Source organism: Chrysemys picta, chromosome 6, assembly GCF_011386835.1.
Source record: "Chrysemys picta bellii isolate R12L10 chromosome 6, ASM1138683v2, whole genome shotgun sequence".
NCBI lineage: Eukaryota > Metazoa > Chordata > Testudines > Emydidae > Chrysemys > Chrysemys picta.
The window spans coordinates 71,207,599-71,235,589 of record NC_088796.1 but is presented as its reverse complement, the minus strand read 5'-3'; the positions used below and the strand labels follow the sequence as shown (position 1 = coordinate 71,235,589).

The 27,991-nt window shown below is 42.5% G+C and overlaps 2 long non-coding RNA genes across 4 annotated transcripts in view; one reads left to right on the top strand and one right to left on the bottom strand.

The window, feature by feature from the left end:
• Positions 1–5,654, top strand: part of LOC101948431 (uncharacterized) — a 159,719-nt gene extending 154,065 nt beyond the window's left edge. For all 3 annotated transcript variants that reach the window (XR_010588829.1, XR_010588827.1, XR_010588828.1), the window contains 2 exons: positions 800–869; positions 2,978–5,654. This is a non-coding gene — a long non-coding RNA (uncharacterized LOC101948431). The remainder of the gene's footprint in view (positions 1–799; positions 870–2,977) is intronic.
• LOC122172180 (uncharacterized) overlaps positions 1–27,991 on the bottom strand; it is a 231,344-nt gene that overhangs the window by 22,417 nt on the left and 180,936 nt on the right. The window contains exon 3 of the long non-coding RNA XR_010588830.1: positions 16,713–16,834. This is a non-coding gene — a long non-coding RNA (uncharacterized LOC122172180). The remainder of the gene's footprint in view (positions 1–16,712; positions 16,835–27,991) is intronic.

The window sequence follows — 27,991 nt, the reverse complement described above, 5'->3', positions numbered from 1 at the left end:
CAACTTGATAAGATGTGTGTTCAATCCCTCATCTACATCTGCCCTCCTCTGCAAAATTGTCATCTTCAGATCCATTGGAGAAAGAGAACAAGAATGCTAAAAGAGAATGAAAAACGAGCAATTGTGATTTTCCTAACAAATACACAATGACATTTAAAAGAACATGCAGAGGGTTTCGAGATTCTGCACACTTAAATATCTGCTGACCAAAAGAAAAGTATAAAAACATCCAAAGTGTGCCAGGAATTTAATTACACGTGCCTGCCAGCTGCCTGGTGCCTCTCTGCTTGAGAGCAACAGTTTCAGTTGCCTTTCACATTGTGGGTCTGTTTTATTACAGCACTATTCTCCAATAGGAAGTCTTTCTGCACCCTGGTACTCCCTTATCAGTACATGGGATAAGGCTTTGGTGAATTTTTCACGCTCCTTTAGCCATTACTCCTTCCCCCCACCCCCCGCAATCAAAAAAAGGTCATTTTAGATACATCCAGAATGTTACTTTTATTTTTTTTCCATGTACCTGTACATTATACACTCTGTAGTTCCTATCACTATTGTTAAGCACTTTATAAACACCTTTAAAATATGCAATAAATCAACAAGTGGCTCCAGTAAAATCAGCTAAATAAAAAAGCCCTCTAAGATGCCCTGAATACAGCCAAATTCAGGTCCGGGTCATGGAAATTGAGTTCCAAAGGTGAGGACCCTCCAGTCAGTCCTGGAAAGCTGAGACCCAGGTAACAACAGTAACTGCAGCTCCAAGGATCTAATGTCAAAGGGGTTCTGTTTTCTCTTTCAGCTCATCTCTGTCTATCGATTCCATCTGCATGCAACAGCTGCAGATAAAGGACTAGACACTCTTTAACCAGGTACTGCCTGAATAATGCATTAGCTGTCGAATCTCGGTGATATTCAAGTAATGTGTTATTTGATGCTCTGATCCCTAGGATTATGAGGCACAAGTTTACCCACATCATCAGTAATCCTGTATGCTTCATTTCACACCTCCCAAACTGTTTGATCCAATAGAATAATCATATGTCAAATACAAGAATGAGAGCACGAAAGCAACCAGAAAGGAATGGTTTGGTAACTGTAACATTGAGGAAGGGAACATTTGGATGGATTGTGTCCAGTAAATCATTCTGGCTCTACTTGCTCTATAGTAATGGGAGCAACATAAAGGAATTTATCGCCACTCTGCCATTGAGGCCAAAAATTTAGCAAGATTCAAAGATAACAAGAGTTTGTGAAGGCATATAAAGCTTTGTGCTTCAGGGTTTAAACTGATCTCTAACTATTGGGATTAGGATGAGACTTTCATGAGGACAGTTTATCCCACATCTACCTACTTGCACCTTCGTCTGAAACATCGGACAGTGGCCAGCACCAGAGACCAAATACTGGACTAGATGGGCGTTGGGTCTGATCCAGTATAGCAATTTCTGTAGTCCTCAGTAAATACCCAGTTAGATAAAAATACATTGTGGGTCAGATTCTCCTCTGTGCTGCAGCTGGTTTGCACTGCATTGCTGGTGTAAAGGGGTCCTAAAGCTGATATTAACCAACCCTAGTAGAATCCACCCAGTAAAGGGGGATCCTCCAATGACATAGAGACAGTGTAGCAGCTCTTACAGCACACTCATTCCAGCAGCCAGCATGGAGGCAAGGCTAAATTTCCAGAGCCCTAGTGATCTCCAGTTGTATCGGCAGCCTCTTAGGAACAGTGGCAGCTGGCATAAATTAGAACAGCCATCAAGCTGCTCTAACTGTTGACAAAGAACTGTCCAAGCACACAGCCAGCCCAAGACTGGGGAAGCACAAAGAAGGTTTAAAGCCAGCTTTGTGCCACACCCCACATCCATTCCTGAGTTGCACGGTGCCATAGCTGAGGATCAGGACAAGTATGTAGCTACCCATAGCCATGGACAGAAAGGATTAGAAATAGCTGTACGCTTTTACATACAGCACACATTGAAATTGGAAGTGCTGTATTTTCAAATACAGGATCCTAAGCTGTGAATGTTAATACAGAAACAAACGTAATTACACACTGAAGGTGAAATCTACTCTGCCTCCATAGAGCCCTAGTATTCGGGTTCTACGTTGTAGAGTGTGAAATGGCTGGGGTCAGGGCAAAGCTCTGTGCTGGTCCCTCTGGCTGCTATTCCAGCTTGCGGACTGCCAGAGCCCCTTTGTGCCAGTTGTATGGGATACTGAGGCCACTTGATTGTGTAAAAGTTGATATATAGCCCTTCCACTGGCCCTTCCCCGTGTGGCCTTCTGCACCAGACTCTGTGAGGTCAGCTCAGAGACCCTTTCTGCAGCATAAAAGGAGTCCAAAGATACCCCTGTGCAGCTGCTCTGCCAGTTAACTCCCAGTGCAACCAACATGCACGGCTTAAGTAGTGGAGAGGACCTTGCACAATCCTCTGCACCAGGGCTGAATTTAAAACAAACAGTTGCAAGTACAAAATGCATAAAAGTGTACCTGCTAATGCAGTGTGTGTTTGCAGTCACTGAGTCTGTATGTATCATGCATATTTTGCACACCAGTTATCCCTTTGCACCCATTCATTCATATTTTGAATACATCATTCAGAAGCCTATTTTGAGAGAGACCATTAGATCTTCAGAGGGAAAGGGGTGAAAAGGAAAGATTACGCTGGCCTCAAACTTAATTTCAACAAACAGGGTCAGATCCTCAGGTGTAAATCAGCATAGCTCCACTGAAGACACAGCTCAGCCCCTTTACACAGCTAAGCTTCTGGCCCAAGGTTAGTAACAGTAACACATAACAAGTGTGATCATATGACAATGTGGATTGAAGGGTCTGGGAGCACTAAACAAATAATTATGTTTAAATGCTCAGCTGCCCCCCTAAGGCTTGTAGGATGCCTGCATGCTCTTATCAATATTTTTTTCAACAGCTGGAAAAAGCTTAATGCTCCAATATTTGTTTCATATGCCCTTATAGGCAGCCAGCTGGACTAAAGCCCACAAAAAAACAACTACTCTAAACTTCTCAGTGATAAGAGAAAAAATAAGAATCTGCTCCAGCAACATTACTTTCCAGTTCTTCCTTCACAGCAACAGCCCAGAAAGCTAATATAACTGCAATCAACGGCCCACATCCATGAAGAACCTATCTATAGAATCTCCATGAAATGTATTGTTATATACGATGGCAATGGCTAAGTTTTCCAATAAACGTGTGACTCAAGTTGATACACTTTTATTGCTATTTGCCACGTGTTCCTTTGACATATTCCATGAGTTTATAAAGTGATGGATAGCCATGAATATGTTCTAAATTAAAGGAGGAGATTTTCATGGTTACTTCACCACTGATATGGGAGTCCATGGATATATGTTAACTTAAAACTAGGTCAAGTAGATAGTTAATTGGGGGGAGGAATAGCTCAGCAGTTTGAGCATTGGCCTGCTAAACCCAGGGTTGCGAGGTCAATCCTTGAGGGGGCCACTTGGGGATCTGGGGCAAAAATCAGTACTTGGTCCTGCTAGTGAAGCCAGGGGGCTGGACTCAATGACCTTTCAAGGTACCTTCCAGTTCTAGGAGATGGGATATCTCCATTAATTATTATTATAATTATTACAGCAACTTGCACAAGCTCTTTTTTCAGATAGATTTTCAAACAGTGCATTTCATGCATGCACCAATAGTGTGCAAAAATAGAAGATTTATTTTCAGAAGTGTCAGGTCTGGAGCAAGTAAAGCTAAGGAATTTGTGCTACCTGAATAGGACTTAACTTTATGCCTTTATTTATATGAGCAATCTGCTCTTCAACAAATTCGGCAACAAGCTTTCTTGCTCACAGTTGCACACTAATCAGCATCCCTCCACCAGGAATGGGATACCACTCCTATTCACCTCCTCATTTGTACCATTTAATAGCTCTTTGTTCAAACAGTGCCCTTTGCAACCAAGCAGAAAATTGAGAGCAGACAATCAAATTACTGCTGAAATTAAAATAGGATTATTTTCTCCAAATCCATAATTTAATATCCCTCTTCAATATTTATTCCTCCAACACTATTCAAAGCTAACCCTTTGCTTGCAAGTCTCGTTAGCAGGGTTAAAAACACCTTATTTTCTTCCATTCTTTGTAATACATCTAATGGAAATAGGAGAGCATTGGGATTCCTCTAGACAGAGTTTTAGAGCCACAAATTCCCAGTTGCTGTACTATATTGCTCCTCAGAGGATAGGACCTCAGACTCTGCAGGACACCTGGAAGACCTGCCATAATAAGTGTCCCTCCTTCCAGATAGGTAGTCCAGAAAAGTTGTTACTACTCCCTTCATCTTTGAGCCTGAGAACCAAGCACTTGAAGCTCTACTGTAGGACTGATGTGTAGGGTGCATAGGCAGAACAGACCATGTGCAGAGGCCCTCCCAAATGCTGTGCCCCTTTACTGCAATCATGGATGTACACTGGTTCTGCTCAGATCAGACTCTCTGAGGATGTCATGGAGAAATAAGAATTTGCACTTTAAAAATTACTGTTTCTTTAACTTCTGGTACTGCTGCATGTAATTTTGTTGCATCCTGATAAATTTTGAGATTAAAAACCATGCACAAACATCTCTGTAATTTAAGAGCATTTAGGGTAGCCAGTGGGTCTGAATTTTTTCTCTAAATAGAAAATCTGATTACCAGGACAAAGTACAACTGGTTATAAACTAATTTTACTTTATAATTTAAGGTATTTTGCTAATTCCCTCTAATTCTTATAATTTGGCAGTGATGCATGTTATATCACTTATTATAGATTTGATTCCACAGTGAAATGAACTACATTATGGTGACAACAATTTTTAAAATGTAAACACCATGCTAACCTAGGTCTAAAAAAAAAAAAAGTCTCTGCCAGGTGCAACAGACTAATGCAATTTAATGTCAAAATTATATGTGCAGCACATCAAAACAATGGTTTGCTGACTTGTACACCAATCTAGACGAAACACCACTTCAGCACTGGCCACATTTCCAGTTGCTTGTTGTTTTGAGAAGCTTCAACTTGCTGGACACTGCAATTGATTTACCATTTAAGTAAACTGCAAAGAGAGGGGGGAAGCGGGTGGCTGAGTGGGGACACAGGGACACATGGTGAGTGGGGTGCAGGGACACATGGGGCTGGGGGGTGCAGGGATACATGGGGACAGGAGCAGATGTGCTTGACTGAATGGGAAAGGCTAGGGGTCAGCCAGGGGTCTGCATGTGGGAGGCTCCCTAACAATCCCTCCCTGCCCTCCAAAAACACCTGTTCCATACTTCTCCCACCCACACCCAACAACCCTCAAGGTTCACTCGTAGGCTCCTTCCGAGCAATTACTTCCCTCTCCCTCAGTTCCTCCATTACCCCTGACTCCCCCAAGCCATTGCACTGCTTCTGAGGGTTGCAGGAAATACATTTCTGTATTGTAGTTTAAATGAATTAGTACTCAGAGTTCTGTATTAATATGCCTAGAAGGAATCTATTTGTCAAAAAAACGTGTACTGAATCTTTTTCATTGTCTGTATCGTTAGACATACTTGCTGACAGGTATTTTGAAATAAATTTCCAAAATAATACAATCACACCAGTTTCAATTGTGTTATTTTGACAAATAAAATATGCAGAATTTTAAAATATTATGTGCAGAAATTTTATTTTTTTGGCGCAGAATTCTCCCAAGAATAGCACCTGCACTGTCAAGTCCAGTGCTGAATGTGTCTGGATTTGAATGCTGTAATACAGCCCAAGCAGCCTCTGTGTATTCATACTTGCCACCGTAGTGGCACAGTGCATTTCTGGATCCAGGCTGGCAGACAAATAGCCCAGAAACGAAGCATGGAACAGAGACAGTGGAAACATGGGTTTTTAATTTTTTTTAAAGCCTGGCTGGCTTCCACACTACATCCCACAATTCACAGCAAAAGCAATCCCATGATGCACACTGCTCAACCACGAAGCAAAGGACCATGCGATGTCTTCCACCCCCCAAGAACTCGACTCCTTCAGTTCACAGCAAACTAAGACCATGTGTTCACACAATGAGCACTGAAGACAAAACAGGCATTCCATGTGCACACAATTGGTGCGACTTGTGTACTGCAAGTTACAGACATGCATTGAAAACCTTTGCATTAATCCCTCCCGCATGATGTAGATGACTCTATAGCTTTACTTGCTTGTTTACCAAAGTGACCAAAAAGATGTGGTATTGCTAATTAGCATATCAGGGTATAGGCAGCAGCCACAGCATTGAAGAAATCTCCTTAGCAGAGGGTGGGAAGTCAAATGAATTATGCAAAGCATTGCTGCAAATGAGCGCCTATAGCCATTGGAAGACAATTTAGTTTTCAACAGATAATTAGTGGAGCTGGTAGGCAGTTTTCAATACAACCCTAATTGTAAGCTAACAGAGTGCTGTTGTGAGGATTAATTGGTTAATGTTTGTCAAGTGCTTTGAACATGCAGGAGCTATGCAAGTGCTAAGTAGTGTTATTTTAATACAAAGGGATCAGGCAGACATTTGCATTTTTCCTCACTAGTCAGCTACGTATGATATGACCTGCTTTTCTTCACAACAAAAGGAATTGACTGTATAAGTGCATGAGTTCAAAAATATAAGACTGGAATCAAATGGGAGCTGCAACTTTAAAAAAACCAACATAATTATGTGGAACTCGCTGCCAAAAGATATTATTGAGGTAAAGTGTACAGAGGATTCATAAAAGGTTTGGACATTGTTGCCTCAGTTTTCAAAAGTGACTAATTTGCAGTGTCTCCATTTCAGGGTGCCCAATTTGAGACACCTTTAAAAAGCTTAATATTCAGAGTATATGTGCTCAGCATTTCTGAAAAATCAAACTCAGTTAAAGTGCCTCAAATTGGGCACTCAGGAACTAAAATCACTGGTCACTTTTGAAAATTGTGTTCTTCTGTAAATATCAAGGCTATCTGGACTTGTGTTTGATAAGAAAATGTATAAGGACTATCAACCATCATGCTTCAGGTTATAAATCAACCACTAGTTATGTAATATTGAGAATAAATTTCCATCTAAGGGTATGTCTACACTACGGGATTAATCCAAATTTATATAATTCGAATTTGGAAAACAGATTGTATAAAGTCGAATGTATGCAACCACACTAAGCACATTAATTCGGTGTTGTGCGTCCATGTACCGGGGCTAGCGTCGATTTCCGGAGCGTTGCACTGTGGGTAGCTATCCCATAGCTATCCCATAGTTCCTGCAGTCTCCTCCGCACATTGGAATTCTGGGTTGAGATCCCAATGCCTGATGGGGCCAAAAACATTATCGCGGGTGGTTCTGGGTATATCCTCCCCCCTCTCCAGGAAGCAACGACAGACAACTGTTTCACGCCTTTTTCCTGGGTGAACAGTGCAGACGCCGTACCACAGCAAGCATGGAGCCCGCTCAGCTCAAGACAGCAGTCATGAACATTGTAAATACCTCGCGCCTTATCGTGCAGTTTATGCTGAACAAGAACCTGGAAAACCAGGCAGCGAGGAGCAGGCTACGGCAGCGCGGCGGCGAGAGTGATGAGGATATGGACATGGAATTCTATCGAACCGCGGGACCCGGTGCTTTGGAGATCATGCTGTTAATGGGGCAGGTTATAGCCGTGGAACGCCGATTCTGGGCCCGGGAAACAAGCACAGACTGGTGGGACCGCATAGTGTTGCAGGTGTGGGACGATTCCCAGTGGCTGCGAAACTTTCGCATGCGTAAGGGCACTTTCTTGGAACTTTGTGACTTGCTTTCCCCTGCCCTGAAGCGCCAGAATACACCAAGATGAGAGCAGCCCTCACAGTTGAGAAGCGAGTGGCAATAGTCCTGTGGAAGCTTGCAATGCCAGACAGCTACCAGTCAGTCAGGAATCAATTTGGAGTGGGCAAATCTACTGTGGGGGCTGCTGTGATGCAAGTAGCCAAAGCAATCACTGAGGTGCTACTATGAAAGCTAGTGACTCTGGGAGATGTGCAGGTCATAGTGGATGGCTTTGCTGCAATGGGCTTCCCTAACTGTGGTGGGGCGATAGATGGAACCCACATCCCTATCTTGGCACCGGAGCACCAGGGTACCCAGTACATAAACCGCAAGGGGTACTTTTCAATGGTGCTGCAAGCACTTGTGGATCACAAGGGACGTTTCACCAACATCAACGTGGGCTGGCCGGGAAGGGTGCATGATGCTCGCGTCTTCAGGAACACTACTCTGTTTAAAGGGCTGCAGCAAGGGACTTACTTCCCGGACCAGAAAATAACCGTTGGGGATGTTGAAATGCCAATAGTTATTCTTGGGGACCCAGCCTACCCCTTAATGCCATGGCTCATGAAGCCATACACAGGCAGCCTGGACAGGAGTCAGGAGCTGTTTAACTACAGGCTGAGCAAGTGCAGAATGGTGGTAGAATGTGCATTTGGCCATTTAAAAGGTCGCTGGCGATCGCTACTGACTCGCTCTGACCTCAGCAAAAGAAATCTCCCCATTGTTATTTCTGCTTGCTGTGTGCTCCACAATCTCTGTGAAAGTAAGGGGGAGACCTTTATGGCAGGGTGGGAGGCTGAGGCAAATCGCCTGGCTGCTGATTACGCGCAGCCAGACACCAGGGCAATTAGAAGAGCACACCAGGAAGCGCTGTGCATCAGAGAAGCTTTGAAAACCAGTTTCATGACTGGCCAGGCTACAGTGTGAAATTTCTGTTTGTTTCTCCTTCATGAAAACCCGCCCCCTTTATTGACTCATTCATTCTCTGTAAGGAACCCACCCTCCCCGTTCCCCCAGCTTTCTTTCAAAGGAAATAAAGTCACTATTGTTTAAAAATCATGTATTCTTTATTAAGTGATTATAAATATAGGGAGAGAACCAACAAGGTAATCTGGGTGAGGTTTGGGAGGAGGATAGGAGGGAAGTAAAAGGCCACTGAACAAATTCAATATAATGACAGCCTTTTGGTTGGGCTGTCCACTGGGGTGGAGTGGGAGGGTGCACGGAGCCTCCCCCCCCCACACACACACACGTTCTTACACGTCTGGGTGAGGAGGATATGGAACATGGTGAGGGGGAAAGGAGGTTATACAGCGGCTGCAGCGGCACTCTGTCATCCTGCTGCCGTTCCTGAAGCTCCACCAGACGCCGGAGCATGTCCGTTTGCTCACGCAGCAGCCCCAGCGTTGCAGCCTGCCACCTCTCATCTCGAGCGTCCCTCATGACCTCACGTTAACTGGCATCTTTCCTAAATTTAGATACAGTATCCTTCCACTCATTCAAATGAGCTCTTTCATTGTGGGTGCATTCCATTATTTCCGCGAACATCTCATCTCGCGTCCTCTTTTTCCGACGCCTTATCTGAGATAGACTTTGGGACGGAGGAGGGAGGCTTGAAAAATTTGCAACTGCTGGAGGGAGGGTTGAAAAAAAAGGAGAGAAGTTTTTAAAATGATACATTTTACAGAACAATGCTTATACTCTTTTATGGTGAAAAACACTATTCACATTACATAGCACATGTGATTTCAGTACAAGGTCGCATTTTCCAACTTAATATTGAGTGCCTGTGGCTTTGGTGTTAGAGATCACAGACGCAGGTCCAGGCAACAGAATTCAGCTTGCATGCAGCCATGGTAAGCCATTGTCTTTCGGCTTCTGCGCCCTCCTTTCCCACATACCAAGCAAAGCCCATTGACTGCTGCGGTTTTCCTGTTAACCTTCAGCAGCAGAAAACAAACTAATCGCCCCCCCATCCAATTCTCTGGGATGATCGCTTTATCCCTCCCCCCACCGCGTGGCAGGTATCAGGGAAGATCCCTGCAGAAACCAAACTAACCCCCCCCCCCCCCGCACTCCCCTCCCACCATGAATTCTCTGGGATGATCGCTGTACCCCTCCCCCCACCGCGTGCCTGGTAACAGGGAAGATTCCTGCTAGCCAAATGCGAAAAGCTCAGGGCCAATTCCCCCCCCCCGCGCTTGGCTAACTGCAGGGAAGGATTTCTTTTCAACCACAGGCAAACAGCCCAGTAGGAACGGCTACCTCTGTCCCCTTAATTAAGTTCCCATATTTCAACCAGGTTACTATGAACTATATCACTCTCCTGAGGATTACACAGCAAGATAAAGAACGGATGTTGCTTGAATGCCAGCAAACACCGGGACCATACGCTGCCAGGCTTTGTCAGGCAATGATACCAGATTACTTGCTGCAAGCATGGCGTGTCAAGTGTCCTACCATGGAGGATGGAATAAGGCTGCACTGCCCAGAAACCTTGTGGCAAGGCTTTTGGAGTACCTCCAGGAGAGCTTCATGGAGATGTCCCTGGAGGATTTCCGCTCCATCCCCAGACACGTTAACAGACTTTTCCAGTAGCTGTACTGGCCGCGAATGCATCCCAAGTCCTCAGGGCAAAGTAATCATTAAAAAATGCTTGCTTTTAAAACAAGTTTTATATTTTAAAAGGTAAACTCACCTGAGGTCCCTTCCATGGGGTCATGGTCTTGGATACTGGGTTGGGAGGGTACTTCAGTCAGGCTGAGAAAAAGATCCTGGCTGTTGGGGAGAACGTAGTGCTGGGTGCTCTCTGCAAGCTCCTCCTTCTCCTCCTCCTCTTCCCCATCCGCAGAATCCTCAGGTGTAGCTGATGAGACTATCCCCGACCCGGAATCCACGGTCACAGGTGGGGTAGTGGTGGTGGCCCCCCCTAGAATTGCATGCAGCTCGGCGTAGAAGCAGCATGTCCGCGGCTCTCACCTGGAGCGACCGTTTGCCTCCTTTGTTTTTTGATAGGCTTGTCTGAGCTCCTTGACTTTCATGCGGCACTGATCTGAGTCCCTATTGTGGCCTCTCTCCATCATGCCCTTGGAGATTTTTTCCAAAGTTTTGGCATTTCGTCTTTTCGAACAAAGTTCTGCTAGCACTGAATCCTCTCCCCATATAGCGATCAGCTCCAGTACCTCCCATACGGTCCATGCTGGTGCTCTTTTTCGATTATCGGCCTGCATGGTTACCTGTGCTGATGAGCTGAGCTATCTGTGGTCACCTGTGCTCTCCACGCTGGGCAAACAGGAAATGAAATTCAAATTTTCCTGGGGCTTTTCCTGTCTACCTGGCCAGTGCATGCGAGTTCAGATTGCTGTCCAGAGCGGTCACAATGGTGCACTCTGGGACAGCTCCCAGAGGCCAATACCATCGAATTGCAGCCATACTAACCCTAATTCGAATTGACAAAATCGATTTTGGCGCTACTCCGCTCGTCGGGGTGCAGTACAGAAATCCATTTTAAGAGCCCTTTATTTCGAAATAAATGGCTCCATTGTGTGGACGGGTGCAGGGTTAATTCGATTTAACGCTGCTAAATCCGAATTAAAGTCATACTGTAGACCAGGCCTAAGAGCGTGCTAATGCGTAACTGTCCATGGTGGGGATTTTATTTCTTCCTATGAAGCATATGATAGAAATACTAGTCTAGCGGGACCATTGATCTGATCCAGTATGGTTATTCTTATGTTTCTCTGCAGTTGAAGTTCTTAAAAATGAATATATGTCCTTCTCTTAAAATACCCCTCATGACATCAGCGAGATGAGGGTGTCAGTACTGGATATTAGAGACAACAATAACCTTGCTGCAGAGAAATGAGGACAGGAAGCATTATGGAGTGAGAGAATTTTTCTAGAAATCTGCGTGGAAAAACTGTTTTGGGGTTGAAGTCTCTCATCCTTAGTTTCAGTCCAAAATGGTTGTTTTAAGGTTTCAGGAAGTAATGTACACTACTTCAGCACACATGTACAACTGAAGCAGTATCAGAGTTCCACATAAGATCTTAACCTAAGCCACAACTAGAATTTTCCTAATATCCCCTGACTAGCCCACCACTGATCTGGGAGCAAATGATGCCAAGGGAGCACCTTGAAAACACAAAGCTAGAAGAAGTTTTCTAAGGCACTGCAATGAGAGCCAGTTGGAAATATTTGAACAAAATATGCTTTTGTTGAAAAACAGCCTTTTCAAAAATAAAAATGTTGTGAATTTTCTCACATTTTTTTCCAATGAAAACCAAAGGCCCCCCATTTTTCTTTTCCATCCCCTTTTTCAGTGGCAAAATTGGAGAAGGAAAAAAGGGGGTGGGGGCATTTGTAGTAAAGGATTTCCCCCCAAAATTAAAAATAAATAGTTATTTTTGGAAACTTCTAAATAAAAACATTTTCAAAATTTGAGAATTTTTTAAAATGTTTTTGATCAACTAATTGGAACCTTCAGATGCACTGAAGAATGTGACTCAAAGCACGACTCAACCTATATGTATTGGTTCAGTTTCTAGAATTCTTATTGCATCCATTAGTCCCAAAGCCCTAAATTAGGGTTTTCTGAAGAATATACAGTCAACATCTTATAAGAACTGCAAAAAATCTGATAACATTTATGAGTTAATTGTTTAATTCTTTATGCTTTTGTAAATATTACCTCTGGTAAAAAAAATTCTATTGAAACTGCTTTCAGAAAAATTGGGTTTTCGACTAAACATTTTTCATGAAAAGTGTCTGCTTTGCATGGAAAATTTCAGTTTTCATACAAATATTTTGGCAAAATCAGTTTTCAGCCAAAATCTTTCAGTTTTTGGCTAAAAACTTGGAAATTTTGGTGAAAACAAAATTTTTCATTTTGTCAAAAATGTCAGACCAACTGTATTAAATATGTTTTTTATTAAGAGCTCGATATAGCAAACTACACACAGGGAACCATTTGTACTGCATAACAAGTTGGATTGGTCCTACAAAACCTAGGAAGTATGCACCACACTCTGGAACACCATCTACTGATGCTTTATCGATTAGCAAATACACACATATACAGATGCCTGTTGCAACACATTCAACGTTGTAATTTCCATAATGTTCAAAGAAACAGACACAATACTTATCATACACAGCACCTAGCTCACTTTTGGAACTATATAGATAATATCATACCATCACAATAACAAAATATTATGTATTGTAAATATCAGTTTACTCAGAGGTCTTAATTCTCTCCTCAAACATGTAACATAGATCATAGCATATCCAGAGGGCTTGAAGTAATTCATTTACCCAAGAAAACGCAATTTTTATGCATTGTCTGCTTTTCTAACTAATTAACTATCCTGAGTGAAAGAAGAGTGACCCAGAGACTTGTCCAGTAAACACAGAGTGTTAATAGCTAGCAGTACAGTGAACTGAGGTTAAAACCACTACAATTGGGTTGCTTAATGGGTAGCAGATTATTATTACAGTGGAGTTCAAAGGGTGTATAAAGGCTGTTAGGGAAGGGTGAATGCTAAGTTCTGGAATACAACCTACAGATATAACTGGACTTTATTTAGAGTTGAGCTACAGACTGTGTTACACATGGGGGTCACATGAGACTCAGTCCACATTAGAATCCAGGATCCTTCCAGCTCCCATTCTTTTATTTACTTAGCATAACACCTGTCGGTCTTATTTAATTTACTAGCACCCAGTTATGTATGAATACACTGTTGCTATCTCAGGTCCAGATTCTGAAATGCTTACTCACAATAAGTAGCTCTTACTCATGTGGGAAGTCCTACTTACCTTCAGTGGAGCTATTTGCATTAATAAGTAGTACTCAGCATGAACAAGGGTTGCAGAATCTGGGCTTAATGTAAATATATATTTTAAACAGGGAAGTGTGATCAGAATGGAAGGAAGCTAAATACATTCTGATTGCTGAAGAGCTATTTCCATTAAGCAGTCACTCACAGCTATAAACACTGGGATCTATTTTGGGGGGAAAGAAATGTTTGCCAAGGTTATCAATAGCTCATTCTTAGAGGAGGCACTGAATTACTCATCTCCACCAGGACAGACTGTAGGGACAGGTGGAAGGGATCTCAGTTTAACAACTCATCCAAAGGCCAGTAATGCTAAAGTCTAGCATCCTTTTAGTAGTGTGGGGCAGTCTTAGTTTTAGGAATGAGTCTAAATCCTAATGTGGAACAGGGCCCCATAGCCTTCTGGCCCTGATGCAAGAATGGTACCCAATGAGCCATACAGATAATGGAAAAGACCATTATAGACAATATGTTATCTAATAAGGAGGTATAAAAGTCTTTCTTAAAATTATTTCACTATTAGCACATCCATTTTTAAAGTATAAAACTTTACAGTGATAAATGAAGTTACTGAAATGGCTTCTATCCTGTTGTATTCAAAATATTTCTCTCATTAAAGTAAACTAAATTCCTCTTTTAGCCCTGGAAGAGCAATATAAAGCATCCCTCTCCTGTGAGAGTAGTTTAATATTCTCAACCAGAGAAAGGCACTTCAAGTCACACTTCTTTCATTCTATATAAAGCGTTAAAACATTTTCTAATACCAGTTTGCTCTACATACTCTATAATCTGTTCATTACAGGCTTATCGGCAGTTGGCTATCAAGTTACCTGCACCTATAACAAGGGGACAGCTCAGCTCTGCATCCATTAGGCCTACCTGCCGACAATTGACCCTATGTATTAAAAACCTAATGGAATAGAATCCAATTTCCTTAATGTCAATCTGGGTGAAATGTAGGAGCAAAGGAATTTGCATGACTGAAGATAAACTATATACAAAAATCTTCACTGAAGTCAGTCTGCATAATGCCCATGGGAGCAAGTAATGTTGGGTTTTTTTTAAATCATTATTACCTGCATTGTGGCTATCATCTTGGCCAGTACTCTTGAGAGACCTCAAAGGCTAAACAGAATTGGGACAGGTCAATATTTGGAAGGGAAACCTCAAAGGAAACACAAGAACACTATATAATAACTTGAAGCTGACACCAGAAACCAGAAGTCCTTTCTTGCCAAAGAGTTAATGGTGACTTGTCCAGGGAAAGTCACAGGAGCATCTAAGGTAAAGGGATCCACCCGTAGATTCCTGCTCTGGATCTGTGAAGCAAAGTCTGCACATTATTTAACATAATAAAATCCTCTAAAAACTATCAAAAGGAGCTTTTACTTACCTCCAACTATAAATGTCACAACTTTAAGTCCAATGCCTCAGGACAGAGCAAGAAGCCAGTGCTGCTAGAGCCCACTGGGAAGCTGGGAATACCCCTTTTCTAATAGTATAAAGCTCTAGCATGAAACCCTGGCCCAGTTGAAGTCATTGGAAGTTTTGCCATTCACTTCAGCGAAGCCAGGATTTCATGTTTGGTTCTAGCCTTGCATGTTAATGGTCTTGCACCCACTCTCACATTCACACTTGCAAACATATCAGAATAGATATGGGATGTGTAAAACTAGACATGAGTATGCACTGTACCACAGGAATGACCAGGATCCAGATAACGAGACAAAGGGTATACATTTCTCTGAAAGAGTAAGAGAAGGATAATCAGAGGGAGTGTTGTAAGTAGTTCAGCCTCAGGTCTATGAAACCTGGACCATATATAATCATCAGATGACGTTAGAAGTGTACAGGATTCAGTAGAGCCAAACCCAAATTCCTCTTTATAGTCTCTCTAAAATTGTAATAAGCACTTCTGGCAATTAACAAGAGAGGGGAAGAGGAGGCAGGTTGCAGTGTTACTTTTTAATCTGCTTTTTTTAAATGACCAGCAATGAGAAGATCTACAATAGCAAAACAAGGGGTTTTAATGCAGTATTTCAGAATGACTGGAGTGCTCAGCCTACAAAGGAAGCCATTGTCCCCTGGGATGAAAAAAGTATTTCTAGTAGGCATTAAAGCACCAGCCTCTGGTTTCAGACATATCACACCACTGACCACTTTCTCAACATAGATGGCAATAAATTAATAATTTTATATTCTAATTCTTGATTGAAGTAAAGGTTTAGTGTATATTCAATATCATAGAAAGAAGAAAATGAAATTATTTTCTCCACTCCAGTGGCCTATGAACAAATTGATTATATTGCAACTACAGCTTGTTTACAATAAATGAAGACAAACTCATTCATGTGCCTGGTAAAAGTTGCAAGGAATAACAATAGGGCTAACTATAGCATTGGTTACAATAATTTGATTTGATCTGACTGTAAGGTATGGCATTGTCTGATTAATTACTCCAGCCCAGCATATAAGAGCCAAATAAAATCAAATACTAGACACAATCCAAACTACTGCTGCCATTAAATTAACTCTATCCTCATTGCTGCCAAAGGAAAGGAGCCCATTTATCACATTGAAACTTGAAGCTCATTTATTATAGCAAAAATGAACTTTTATTAAATTATATGGTGGTATCCAAATACCCTCCTATTTTTGGATGGCAGTTTGTTTTTAAATATGTTAGGTCTTTCCCAACTCAGTTGGGATCTGAGAAGGTGGCATGCCACTGACATACCTGAAGTTTAGTTAAAGCGAGTAATAATCCGGCTTCCCTGAAATACATTATATATGCCTCCTTGATTAAGTGACAAAATTATTTTGCTGTATTTTTTTCATTCCAGTTACAAAGCAAACACTCTATTGTAATGGAGAGTTTTCGTGTCATGTGCCTGGCTCAAATCTACCTACTGTGGTACAAAACTAGCCATCATTTTAATAAATATTTTTGACGCTTTCAGAGGGCATCTAATTGGCCTGCCATCACCCTTTGGTAGGCTGGCTGGTGAGTTTATTACTTATGTGCCCGTACTCCCCACAGCAACTTTGAGTGGACAAAAGGCTTACCTGTTCTTCAGTTCCTCAACAACACTTGGAATTGCCTTCATGTTCCACTACACCTTAATCCATTCATAGGGCTGGACATCCTGAACCATAGCACAGTATAGGGTGATTTCACTGATGGTCTCCTTAGATAAAAATAGGCTCAGATTAGTGGCTGCAACTGAGGAATGTTCTGTTCAGCTGAGGAGAAGGCAGGGTACAAGAGCTGCTGCCTGTCCTAGCCCTGGGGTTGCTCTGCATTTGACCATTATGCCAGCATCTTATCCCAGCCTGATTGCAGAGATGAAAGTAGCAGAGTAGTCACTGTACAGCACTCGATTCCCCATCCAGTGGATATTTAAATCTGACTTTTAGGCAATTTTACACCGGCAGAGTCTGATTTTCTAATTTTAATGAGAGTTGGGATGGGCCCTAAATGATCAGATGTAGCTGAGCGCTAGTCTTAGACCCTGTTTCTTTATTGCGTTCAAGAGTTCCTGCAGCACCTGTTTAATTTTTCATCATTAGAAATTATTAAAAGTAATAGCAGCATACACAGATCTAAGCAAAGGTATAACCAAATGTCTGTAAGAGTTAAAAGGCAGCAAGGGGAAGCCACAGGCCTTCAGAATTCAATTGAATTCTGCTTTGATGTTTCTAGATGTATGACAGAGGCTATTAAGAGAGATTGTTTTCTCTGAAGTAAGTAAAGGATGAGGAAACGTCCTATTACCAGGCACACACATAACTCATTTCTAAGTGGATTGGCTCAGACCACATATATCAGTGCAGTAATTTATCATTTTATAAATCATTATTTAAACTCTGTGTGAATGATAAACTACAACACAACATAGACACAGTGAAATAATTCAGCTCCTGGTGTCCAACCTACCTGTTTTTACCAAATGGGTATGTGTATTTGTAACTCCATTCAGAATATTAAAAAAACATGTGCACACAAAATATAGGGTCAGCATGCATACTTATCCCCTTATTTTCCTAAGTTATTATAAATTAATAGAATAAAAGATTGAACTCTCTTTAAAGATTTGTCAAAAAAAAATCCAGGGGTTCTCAAGCATTTTCCGTAGCATGGACTGCATCTTAATAAAGAGATTTGTCTCTTGAACACTTCCCCTCCCCTTCTGGATTGTGTGGGCCATCTACCAGCAAACAGAGAACAGCCCTGTGGCAAATGCAATTGTTTCTTAGATGAAAGAGTAGAACTGGGGACATATGTATGCATTTTAAGCCATCTTTTAATTAATTTAAGCAGCTGGAAATAAAGAGAGCCAAGCACCATGCAACCAGCAAGCTCTCCATAGATCAAGGTTAAATAACCTCTGCCCTGCAAGTATCCTGAGAAAAAGAGACTCCACTCAGAGGTGGCCATATACAGTAAAATTATTCCAGTCCTCTGGGATGATGTTGGGGGATGTGTGAGCATGGATCCAGTAGTAGGGCGGAGTATACCTTCTTTTGCAAAGCTTGCAAAGCTTCCAACATTGCCTATGGAAAGATCAGAACTGCAGCCAATCTCCTTCATACATGATGCATTCTGGGCCAGATCCATAAAGGGACTCAAGTGCCACTGAAATGCACAGAACACCTGTTTGCCTGCTACTTAACCATGTAGGTACTGAAAATTCTATTGTAAAAGTCCCCTAGGTGCCTGAGTTACTGCTTCTGGCACACACACTGCTGCCTCAGGCAGGCACCCAGACACCTCTCTCTCACGTAAGCCCGAGTGTGATCCTCAAACCGGGAGAAGATAGGCATTGCTCCACCTATCTTTCTGTAGGGCCCAATTGGGTAAGCATGCTCAGTGCACAACTAACTCCACACAAAACCGCTGGCGGAAGAGGAGTGTGAGGGTCAGCTGTGGAATGGGGGGCTCTTGTATAACTTCTAATTCATTAATTAGGGCACTCCCAGAGGGTGGGAGACTCCCAGTTCAGTTTCCCCTCTGCCTGAGAAGGGATCTGAACAGATATCTGCCACCTCTCACATAAGTGCCCTAACCAATGGATGATAGTATATTTTGATATGGGTCTCTTTTGTTGAAGCTGTTCCACTTTGGACTAAATAATTACATGTTATTTAGGCCAGTTACTGAGAATATACTTGCACCAGTCCTGAGGTCTTGCCCAGTTCCACTAGATGCAGTGACCGAGGAATGATTAGGCTGTACACCTTGGGGATGTTCTAATCCATATCCAGCTGATGATAGCTGCTTGGGAGCCATTTTGTCAGGTAGGGTTTGCCAGAGCCCAGCAGCACTCTCAGCGCCCCTACTAGGGTTGCCAACTTTATAATCACACAAAACCGAACTAGCCTTGCCCCTTCTCTGAGGCCCTGTCTCCTGCCCTGCCCCTTTCCCAAGGCCCCTCCCCCCGCTCACAACATTTCCCCTCCTTCGGTGGCTTGCTATCCCCCACCCTCACTCACTTTCACTGGGCTGGAGCAGGGGGTTGGATACAGGAGGGGGTTAGGGCTCTAACTGGGGGTGTGAGCTCTGGGGTGTGACCAGAAATGAGGGGTTCAGGGTGTGGGAGGGGGCTCCGGGCTGGGAGTTGGGTTGCAGCAGGAGGTGAGGGATCTGGCTGGGGGTGCGGATTCTGGAGTGGGACTGGGGATGAGGGTTTTGGGGTGCAGGAGAGGACTCCAGCCTGGGGGATGGGGCCAAGGGATTCAGAGTGTGCAAGGGGGCTGTGGGTTCAGGCAGGGGTTTGGGCTGTGGGAGGGGGTGAGGGCTCTAACTGGGGGTGTGGGCTCCAGGGTTGGGCCAGAAATCAGAGGTTCAGGGAGTAGGAGGGGGCTGCGGGTTGAGGTAGCCCTCTTCTTCTTACGTTACACCCAAGCCTGGCCAGCTTTGGGGTAGTGCGTGCGTGAGTATGAAAGTGGGTTAGGGCTTGGAGCTCTAATGCTTTCTTTCTTTCCCTGAGTGACGTAGGAGCGTTCCCAGCACTCTCTGCTGTTATTTTGTTAATAAAACTTTAAAATCTAGACACTTGATGCGTTTCGTCATCTCCTCCCCAAATGATTCTGTGGTGTCAGCCTGATCAACTGACGCTCCAGGCAGATTGGTAACGAAAATCTGTCACACTTATAGGTTCATTAGTTGCTTCATTCTGCTGGTAAATTCTACATAATCATGGGCTTATTTTGGGTTTTTTCCCCTTGGTGTGGAGCTCTAAACTGTTTTTTTAGTAATCCTTATACACCGCCAAGTTAAAAAGATAATATAACTAGTAAAAAAGACCCTCCATGTTATAGCTTATTCAGCTAGAATCAACCTTAACAATCAATATCCCATTAAGAGAGGAAAAACCTGGATTTTCTTTGCCATTTAACATTTTAAATCTAGATCGCATCTAAAATAGCAGAAACCCAAACTAAACCTTTATTAAAAGAAAACATGAAATTAGCTTTCAAAGTATCTGAGGGTTTCAGGTTGGAGTATCTGGCTATCTTTTTTCCCCAAGGTATCCAGAACAAAACTGGGGAATCAAACCTACTAAGTGGATTTGGCTGAACTCTCTAGAATCAGACCTTTCAGTTTAAAAAAAAGTGGCTTTCCTAGCTCTTCTGCTTGGTGTCAGGATCCTGAAAAGGGCAGTCAGGACCAAGAGTCAGAGCAGGGCCAAAGCCAGGTGTTCCGAAGCAGGAATGGTTAGGCCACTACAGGAGATCTGCACTGTTGCCTGGACTCCTGATTTGATTTGGACTTCTGACCTGGACCCTGGAACCTGACAGACTCTGACCCTTGATATCGACCCTGGCCTGGAATCTGAGTATGAACTCTTCCACTACTCAGGCCTTGGGTTTGATCCTGACTGCCCCTATCAGGAGACTGACAATTTGCCTGGGCACTTCCCGGAATGCCCCTTGGACTTATATAGGGCAGAGAGACGCCAATCAGGAGCCATGAGGCTGCTGCCTGTCAGACCCCTTGAGGCAGTACTTCCCATGATCTGTATCCACAGAAGGTTATGGGTAGTGAAGCACAAGCTGGTTAGCAGCTCTGCAGACCTGGGTTCTAGACCCACTAGGCCTTATATTTGGAAAATAAGCTTTGACTATATAAACTGATGCTCTGCTGTCCAGTCTAGTTGAGTGCACAGAAAAGTTAATAAAACCAAGAGTTTGTAATGATGCAAAGACTTTACAGCCATGTCTCCAGGCACTGGCTCCTGGGTCATTGGTGGAAATAAAATTCAGGACTCACTGCTCCTCACAACTTGGATTACATGAAAGTCTCCATTAGTGCCCTCCCGCTACTGCCACTGAGAAAGGGAGCTGGGAAGAGGGCCAAAGCTCTTACTGTTGTTGGCAGAAATGAAATGAGATCTAGTTGGCAAAGCTGAGCGAAAAGGGAAGCTTTTACAGAGACAGCTCTCATTGCCATTATCCTATCCACTCCCCTGCTCTCTAATAGCATCTCTTATGATAACTGCACCTCTTCTGTGCACCCCTAGAGCTTTAGTCCCAGATATGAGGAGCAAAACAACATGGCCTCAAACTTTCTCTTCCCGTGAAGAAAGGGGCAGAGCAAGGGGCTATCTCACGGAAAGGCAAGCTGGCAAACATCTATATTGTTTCCCCACATCTGGGCACTGTGCTGCCTGGAGCAAGGGTAGTGGCAGTGACTTTCGAACGAGTCACCAATGAACAGTATGGGAGAGGCACTGTGGCAGCCTTTAAAGCAGGGGTTCTCAAACTGGGGGTCGGGACCCCTCAGGGGGTCACGAGGTTATAACATGGGGGTTTGCGAGCTGTCAACCTCCACCCCAAACGCCGCTTTGCCTCCAGCATTTATAATGGTGTTAAATATATTTTAAAAAGTGTTTTTAATTTATAAGGGGGAGGGGTCGCACTCAGAAGCTTGCTATGTGAAAGGGGTCACCAATAAAAAAGTTTGAGAGCCACTGCTTTAAAGGCCTCCATTTCCTCAGTCAAGGTTACCAAGTTAGTGTCTTTACATTGATCAGCAAACATGACCCTCTTTCCATCTCCCTTCCTCAGCAGGAAGGGAGTAGCACTGTCTTGCCAATTGTAAGGCCTGTAAATCTTGCCCCGGGGTATTACTGCAAATGGGATAACATGTTTTTTCCCACATTAGTCTGCATAGACCAGGGAATCACTGAGAAAAGTAATCGGCAAACCCAGCAGCTCTCCATACCTCCATTAGTGCAGACTAATAATAATACTTTAACTTTCCTGGTTTCTGCCACCCAAAAATCCCAAAGCACTTTACGAAAAACTATGCATTAAGCCTCACAAAACCCCTCAGAGGTAAAACAGTCTGATTAGACCCATTCTTCAGCTCAGAAAATGAAGGTGCATTAAGAGGCTGGAATGAAATTTTTCAAAAGTTCTTAAGTAACTAAGAACAAGTCCCATTGAAATCCTACCCTAAGTACTAAGGTCACAGGAAATTTGCTGCAAAGCCAGGAATTGAACCCAAATCACCTGACTTCCAGTCCAATGTATTAGCCGTAATACAATTCTTTTCTTCATTCCTGCAGGTTTCATGGATCAATTGTGCTAAACAAAAAGTTAAAAAGGAAGGAGAAATAAATGGTCCCTCAATGACTCAAAGTGGAAGACTGAAAAGAGAGAGCTAAGCCATTTCCGCCTTTTAAATTCTGAATTATGTTTGCTTTGTTCTTAATATTGTCTGTACATTGTGCTCCATGTGGAAAGGATATTCAGCTGCAACGAACAGTAAGTAATACATTACCAGAGTAAGAGGAGGAGTGGGGACACAGGGCTTATGTATTCTAGAGCTGTAACTAGCTTTATGAAAACCTTGCTTGTTGCAAAAGCTAAGCACAACATTTTCAGATTATATTTGAAGTGAAATTGCACTGGACTCCCAATACATTCATTTTTAAAAGTCCAGGCAATATTTCTGGTACCAGCTTGAGGAATTTCTAGCCCCAGAGTATATAGTAAATGTGCCATACTTGATGGGTTGTTTTTCCAGTTAAGTATTTTATAGCATATTTTGATGACAGAGCATGACATTGTTTCTTCATTCCTTATTATATGTTTTAACTCCCTCTCCCTCTCCCAATAAATGAGGGAATTCCTTTCTTCATTTCTATAGAGAGGCATTAATCTCATATGCTTATGTTCGTCTTTGATCTGCAAACTGTGCCAATCATTCATTTCTAATTACATTAACATCATAAAATGTTACTTCTATTGCTTCTTTTTAATTGCCATGCAAATGACTAATTATGCAAAATATAGAGAATCCAATTAAAAATGAAATTCTTGACATTAAGAGTGTTTACTTTGGCTGTGACTTAAGATTTTGCAATGTGCTACTAGTATCTTAACATAATGCAGTTGGAATAACAATTTGAACCATGATTTAACAAAAACACAAATATACTGCCAAACAGCTACTACTTAAATAATCTTTGGAATAGAGATTAATTCAAACCAAGTCCCTGGGTCCAAACCAAGACCCTAAATCCAAATACCCCGAGTTGGTTTTATTGGTGAGGAAAGAATCAGGGTTTCATAATTTGACCAAACATCCAAACTTTTCTGTCACTGTAATTGACCAATCTGGATTCAAACTCACCTCACTTCATCCAAACCCCCTGTGCATATGTATCAGGTCTAATTACTGCAGCCCAGGTCCATTTCTATTTTGCAATAACCACTGCAGTTCTACATGGGATCCCACATTAGTGCTACTACAGTTACTCCCAGTTAATGATACACAGCATGCTATTACTAGCATGCTTTCATTGTATAGCATATGCCTTTGTCTCTGCAGTACTTTTCTTTCACAATGAATTTCTACCTTATAAATTATATAGTTGAAATCAAAGTTAATTGGCAATGAATACTTCATCAGTGTGTTGCCAATTACTTCAAATAAACATTTTTGCCCAGAGCGGCTGTAGATCATGTGTATAGGAATTGTATGCAAAACCCATAAAACAAAACGAAAAAACCACCCCAGACGATTGGCTGTGTTGGGGAATGATCTGTTTGCCAAGCACAGCAGTTTGCAGTGGCAAATACAGCCTGTTTCAGAAGCGGTCAATAAAAATCGGAGCTGAAGATTTCAGGAACACAGAGGGAATAATTCATCCTCTAAATGAAGAAAGATCACCTTCACATTACAGAGTGGTAGCCGTGTTAGTCTGTATCAGCAAAAAGAATGAGGAGTACTTGTGCCACCTTAGAGACTAACAAATTTATTCGAGCATAAGCTTTGTGGGCTAAAACCCACTTCATTGGATGCATGCATGCAGTGGAAAATACAGTAGGAAGATTATATATACACACACAGAGAACATGAAAAAATGGGTGTTGCCATACCAACATTACAGGAACTGCTTAACTTGTATTGCTTTGCATCCCTTTGTTTTAGAATAGTGAAACCAACTTCCTCAACTTCATTCAAAGACTGTATTTCAAAGATGTACAATAAGCATTATTAAGATAAAAAGGCCCATTTATCTGATCTTATAGTAGCACTGCTCAGATGATATGGTTTACAGGATCAGACCCAAATAAAGATCTAAAACCACATGAAACTGTCTGCAGTTCTGTTTTTTTAATACATAGAGACTCACGTTAAAAATTATTATGGTTAGGGGAACTGGCATGTGAAAAATATTTGCCTTTAGCTTCTATCATATATATTGCTAATAGTATTACAGCACAATCTTGCTTTCCTTGCACATCCATGGGGGGGAGGGAGGTTGGGAGTACAAGGCGGGTTTACAGTGTGCAAAGAATGCAGATCTTGGCTCCAAGCCTCTAACTTATGTTATTTTTCATACCTACTATCTTTTTTTTTTAACATTTTATTCATTTCACAACAGAAATATACAAAACTAAGCAGAATAATTTTACAAATTGTCACGGGGTAGGAGATGTCTCTCTTTGCTTTTGTTCTCTAGATTTGAAGCAGCGTTTTAAAAAAAAAATGCATTTTGTTAATTTATGTAAATCAGGACATTTCCCTAACACCAGAATATTGGGAAATAAATCTGTAATCACAGCAGAAATATTTCAGTTTGGGATAGTCCCTGAAAAACTGTGACTACCATGGCATTTCCTCTAGCTTTTAGTTGTGAGTTGCATGCCTGTTTTCCCCCCATTGCAAGACTTACAGGGAAAAAAATCTCATATCATTGTCTTGATTTACTGAAATTACAGAAAGATGGATCCTTGTTTGGAATCCATATGGCTGCAGGCGATAAATGTATCGCATCACAGTGGGGCAAATCCTGCCTCCCATCACTACAGGTGAGCTTCAAAGAGCCCCAAATGCTGCAGAACTGTGCCCTGGTGGGGAGTGAGCAGCACGACGTAAGAGAAATGCAGTGTGTGGGGGTGGGGAGGAGTCTGGGGGTTGTTAATCCTGAACGCCACAGGGATTTCCTGTCTATAACTGTTCGCGTCAGACTAGGAAAAAGGCAGGACCACACGGATCCCTCTGAATGCCACCCTCACAGAGGTGCAGGGCCGAGGACCCTATTGCAACCCTGATACTGTAGTTTTGACTGCAGCAAGGAGGTGAATTCCATCCCTCTCTGACTGCCAGAGGACCTTCCACTCCATTGGATGAATCTCAACCCCATTCACTCAGGCTTATCACAGAGTGGAGGACTGGACCGAAAGCTGCACACACATATATCAACTATAGAAATGCCACTCACAAGAACAAAAGAATTAAGAGAAGTATGGAAAGACTTAGATTAACAAGATGACAATCGGGGAAAGATGGACCTAGCTAAGTGAACTGATTATAAATAAGTCATGTGTTTACAACAATAGCATGTTGATACATCTTAATGTATACATCATGCTGTGTTACCCTTGCTCATGTGTCTGACAACCTGGGTTATACTGTTAACTTACAATATTTTCTTAACAGCAACAATTCTGTTTACATTTAATATAAAAATTAGTAACAACAAAGTGCATTTTAGAAATAGAGGGCTGCATCTTCTTCCTGCAGCATACCATACAAACAAAGGTCACTGTGTCCTTTCATCTATTTGATGTCAATCCTTTAAAAAAAAAATCACGATAGCTATTCTGTAATTCATGCTAAATAAAAATGAAATCATTTTCACTTTGACAATTGGGGAAAAATTGTTAGCAGGCAAAACAGGAACAAAAGAGGATAACAGATTGTTGCAGTGGCAAGGTTGATACGGGCAATATATTCTTCACTAATATATATGTTGAATAACATGAAGGCTCTGACTTCGTCACACGAGACCATATGCATTCGCTTATAATGAAATTACTCTTTAACTCACCCTTATTATTAACTGTGATCTTACATTTCTGACATGCTGCAAGAGCTACATTACACATAACAAAGGGGATATGTCAAAGGAAAAATGCCACGAGGCATGTTCTTCTCCACAGAGCTCTAGAAATATTTTATTTTTTAAACAATTATAATTTTATTTTTTTCTTCCCCCTCAGTTCTGAAAAAGCACCAGGTACACTGAAAAAAATAAAGCATACGGGAGCTCCACAATGTATTTAAAGAAAAATCTGCATCCATTTTTTATTCTTTTCTTCCCTGCCCCTTTTCTTCATTAGAATGCACAGCCATTCAGAGGGGGGAATTTCTTGCTTGCTTGTTCTCTCGCTGGAGGGTTGTTCCTTAACTGAAGGGTTATTCCTTAGCTGTTCTATTTATAGATCTGCTTCAACTGCTGTTGGGGACTCACCATTTGCTGTTCAGCACTTTATGCTCAGATAGCCTCCTGGGTATATTGCATTTTCATAAATTCTGTGAATGGCACAGAAATTGCTTCTAACATTCCATCTGCATTTTGATTTCTCCAGCAAAATCATCTCACATCACTGTTTTCCTTTTATGTTAAAAACAATTGTGGGCACCATCAATAATTTTATAGCATAAATAGAAAGGAAGCAAATTAGCTTGTCATTCCAGAAGGCTTTTCATTGCAATCTTTTTATAGCATTACCAGTTTATAGCCTTGCATCATTACCAGTGAAACAACCAGTCTGTCTGATATATGTATCAGCAGCAGCACATGGCAAGGAATGAGATGTTAAATTTATTCATGAAAAGCAACCGCTCTCACTCAATAACATTTTATCATCTTCTTAACAGGGGCCCTACATAGCCACGTAGAATAAATGTGCACTAACTACTTGGTTCATACCTTGGATGAAGCTTGTTGTTTTGATGCTATTGCAAGTCCATCCCAGATGCAGTGCACTGCTGGGTCTCTCCTGCCCTACTGAAGACAATGGTGAACAAATGCAGTTTCCCCCACCCTCAATACACCGCTCTGACAATATACATGGACCCAGAACTGTGCTGGGAGAAGCCAAGAGTGAATTCCCCAGCTCAGTCACAGACTAGGGCTGCCATAAACAGCCCTACACTGGCCCCCACACAAAGAGTGTGGTGTGTGTGGAAGAGGCATGTCAGGAATAGGCGGAGGAATCTCTGTAGTGACGCTACAGTGAGGATTCTGGGCTGCTCTGGACTGCAGAGCATCTCATAGACAATCCTCAGAAGGCTACCATAAGCTGAAGCATCAAAGGGCTGCTCCAGCTTACTCTGGGGGCCATTTCGACTCTACCCTCCCCCGCCCACCTATGAGCTGTGTCTTCCGCCTTGTGCTTTCAGGAGAACACAGCCCAGAATCTCAACCTGAAAGTGTTGCTATTGACTTCAAGGAGGGCAGGTTCAAATCCTAACATCAGTTGCTGGAGAAAAGACAAAATAATGGTGACACTAAAGGAAGTGGGACTATTTGAAAGGGCCTTCTCCTAGCCCTCTGGAGGTGAGATTCTCTAGTGTATACCAAAGCCTTAGGCAGAACCATTTGAGCCCATATCCTCCTGATCAACCTGTGAGTCCCACAGCCCAGCAGGGAAGCAGGCATCAGAGCAGCCAGAGCCACATTCAGGTGGCCAGCCAGAGGAGCTGTTGACCAGCTGTGGCAGGGAAGGAAAAGCTGCTTGAAGTGCTCTTGGGTCACACCAATGCAGGGGCAGCAATAGGGAATCAGCTGGGGAGGCACTGCCCTTCTCCCCCATCTCCTCCCTATAGCTCCCTGACTGAAATGCTTCAGTTTGAAAATCACAGATCATGGCTCAGGGAACATATTGTCAATTAGTAAAATACAAATTTTCTTCTAAACATGCAGTTGCCGCCTAGGGCCATGAGTTAGAGCCTCACAGCGCCCCAAGTGTCCCTCTGGTCATGCTGGCCTATGTCAAATTAGCCGAGTTTTGGTCCAGTTGCTAGGGGACAATTAGCC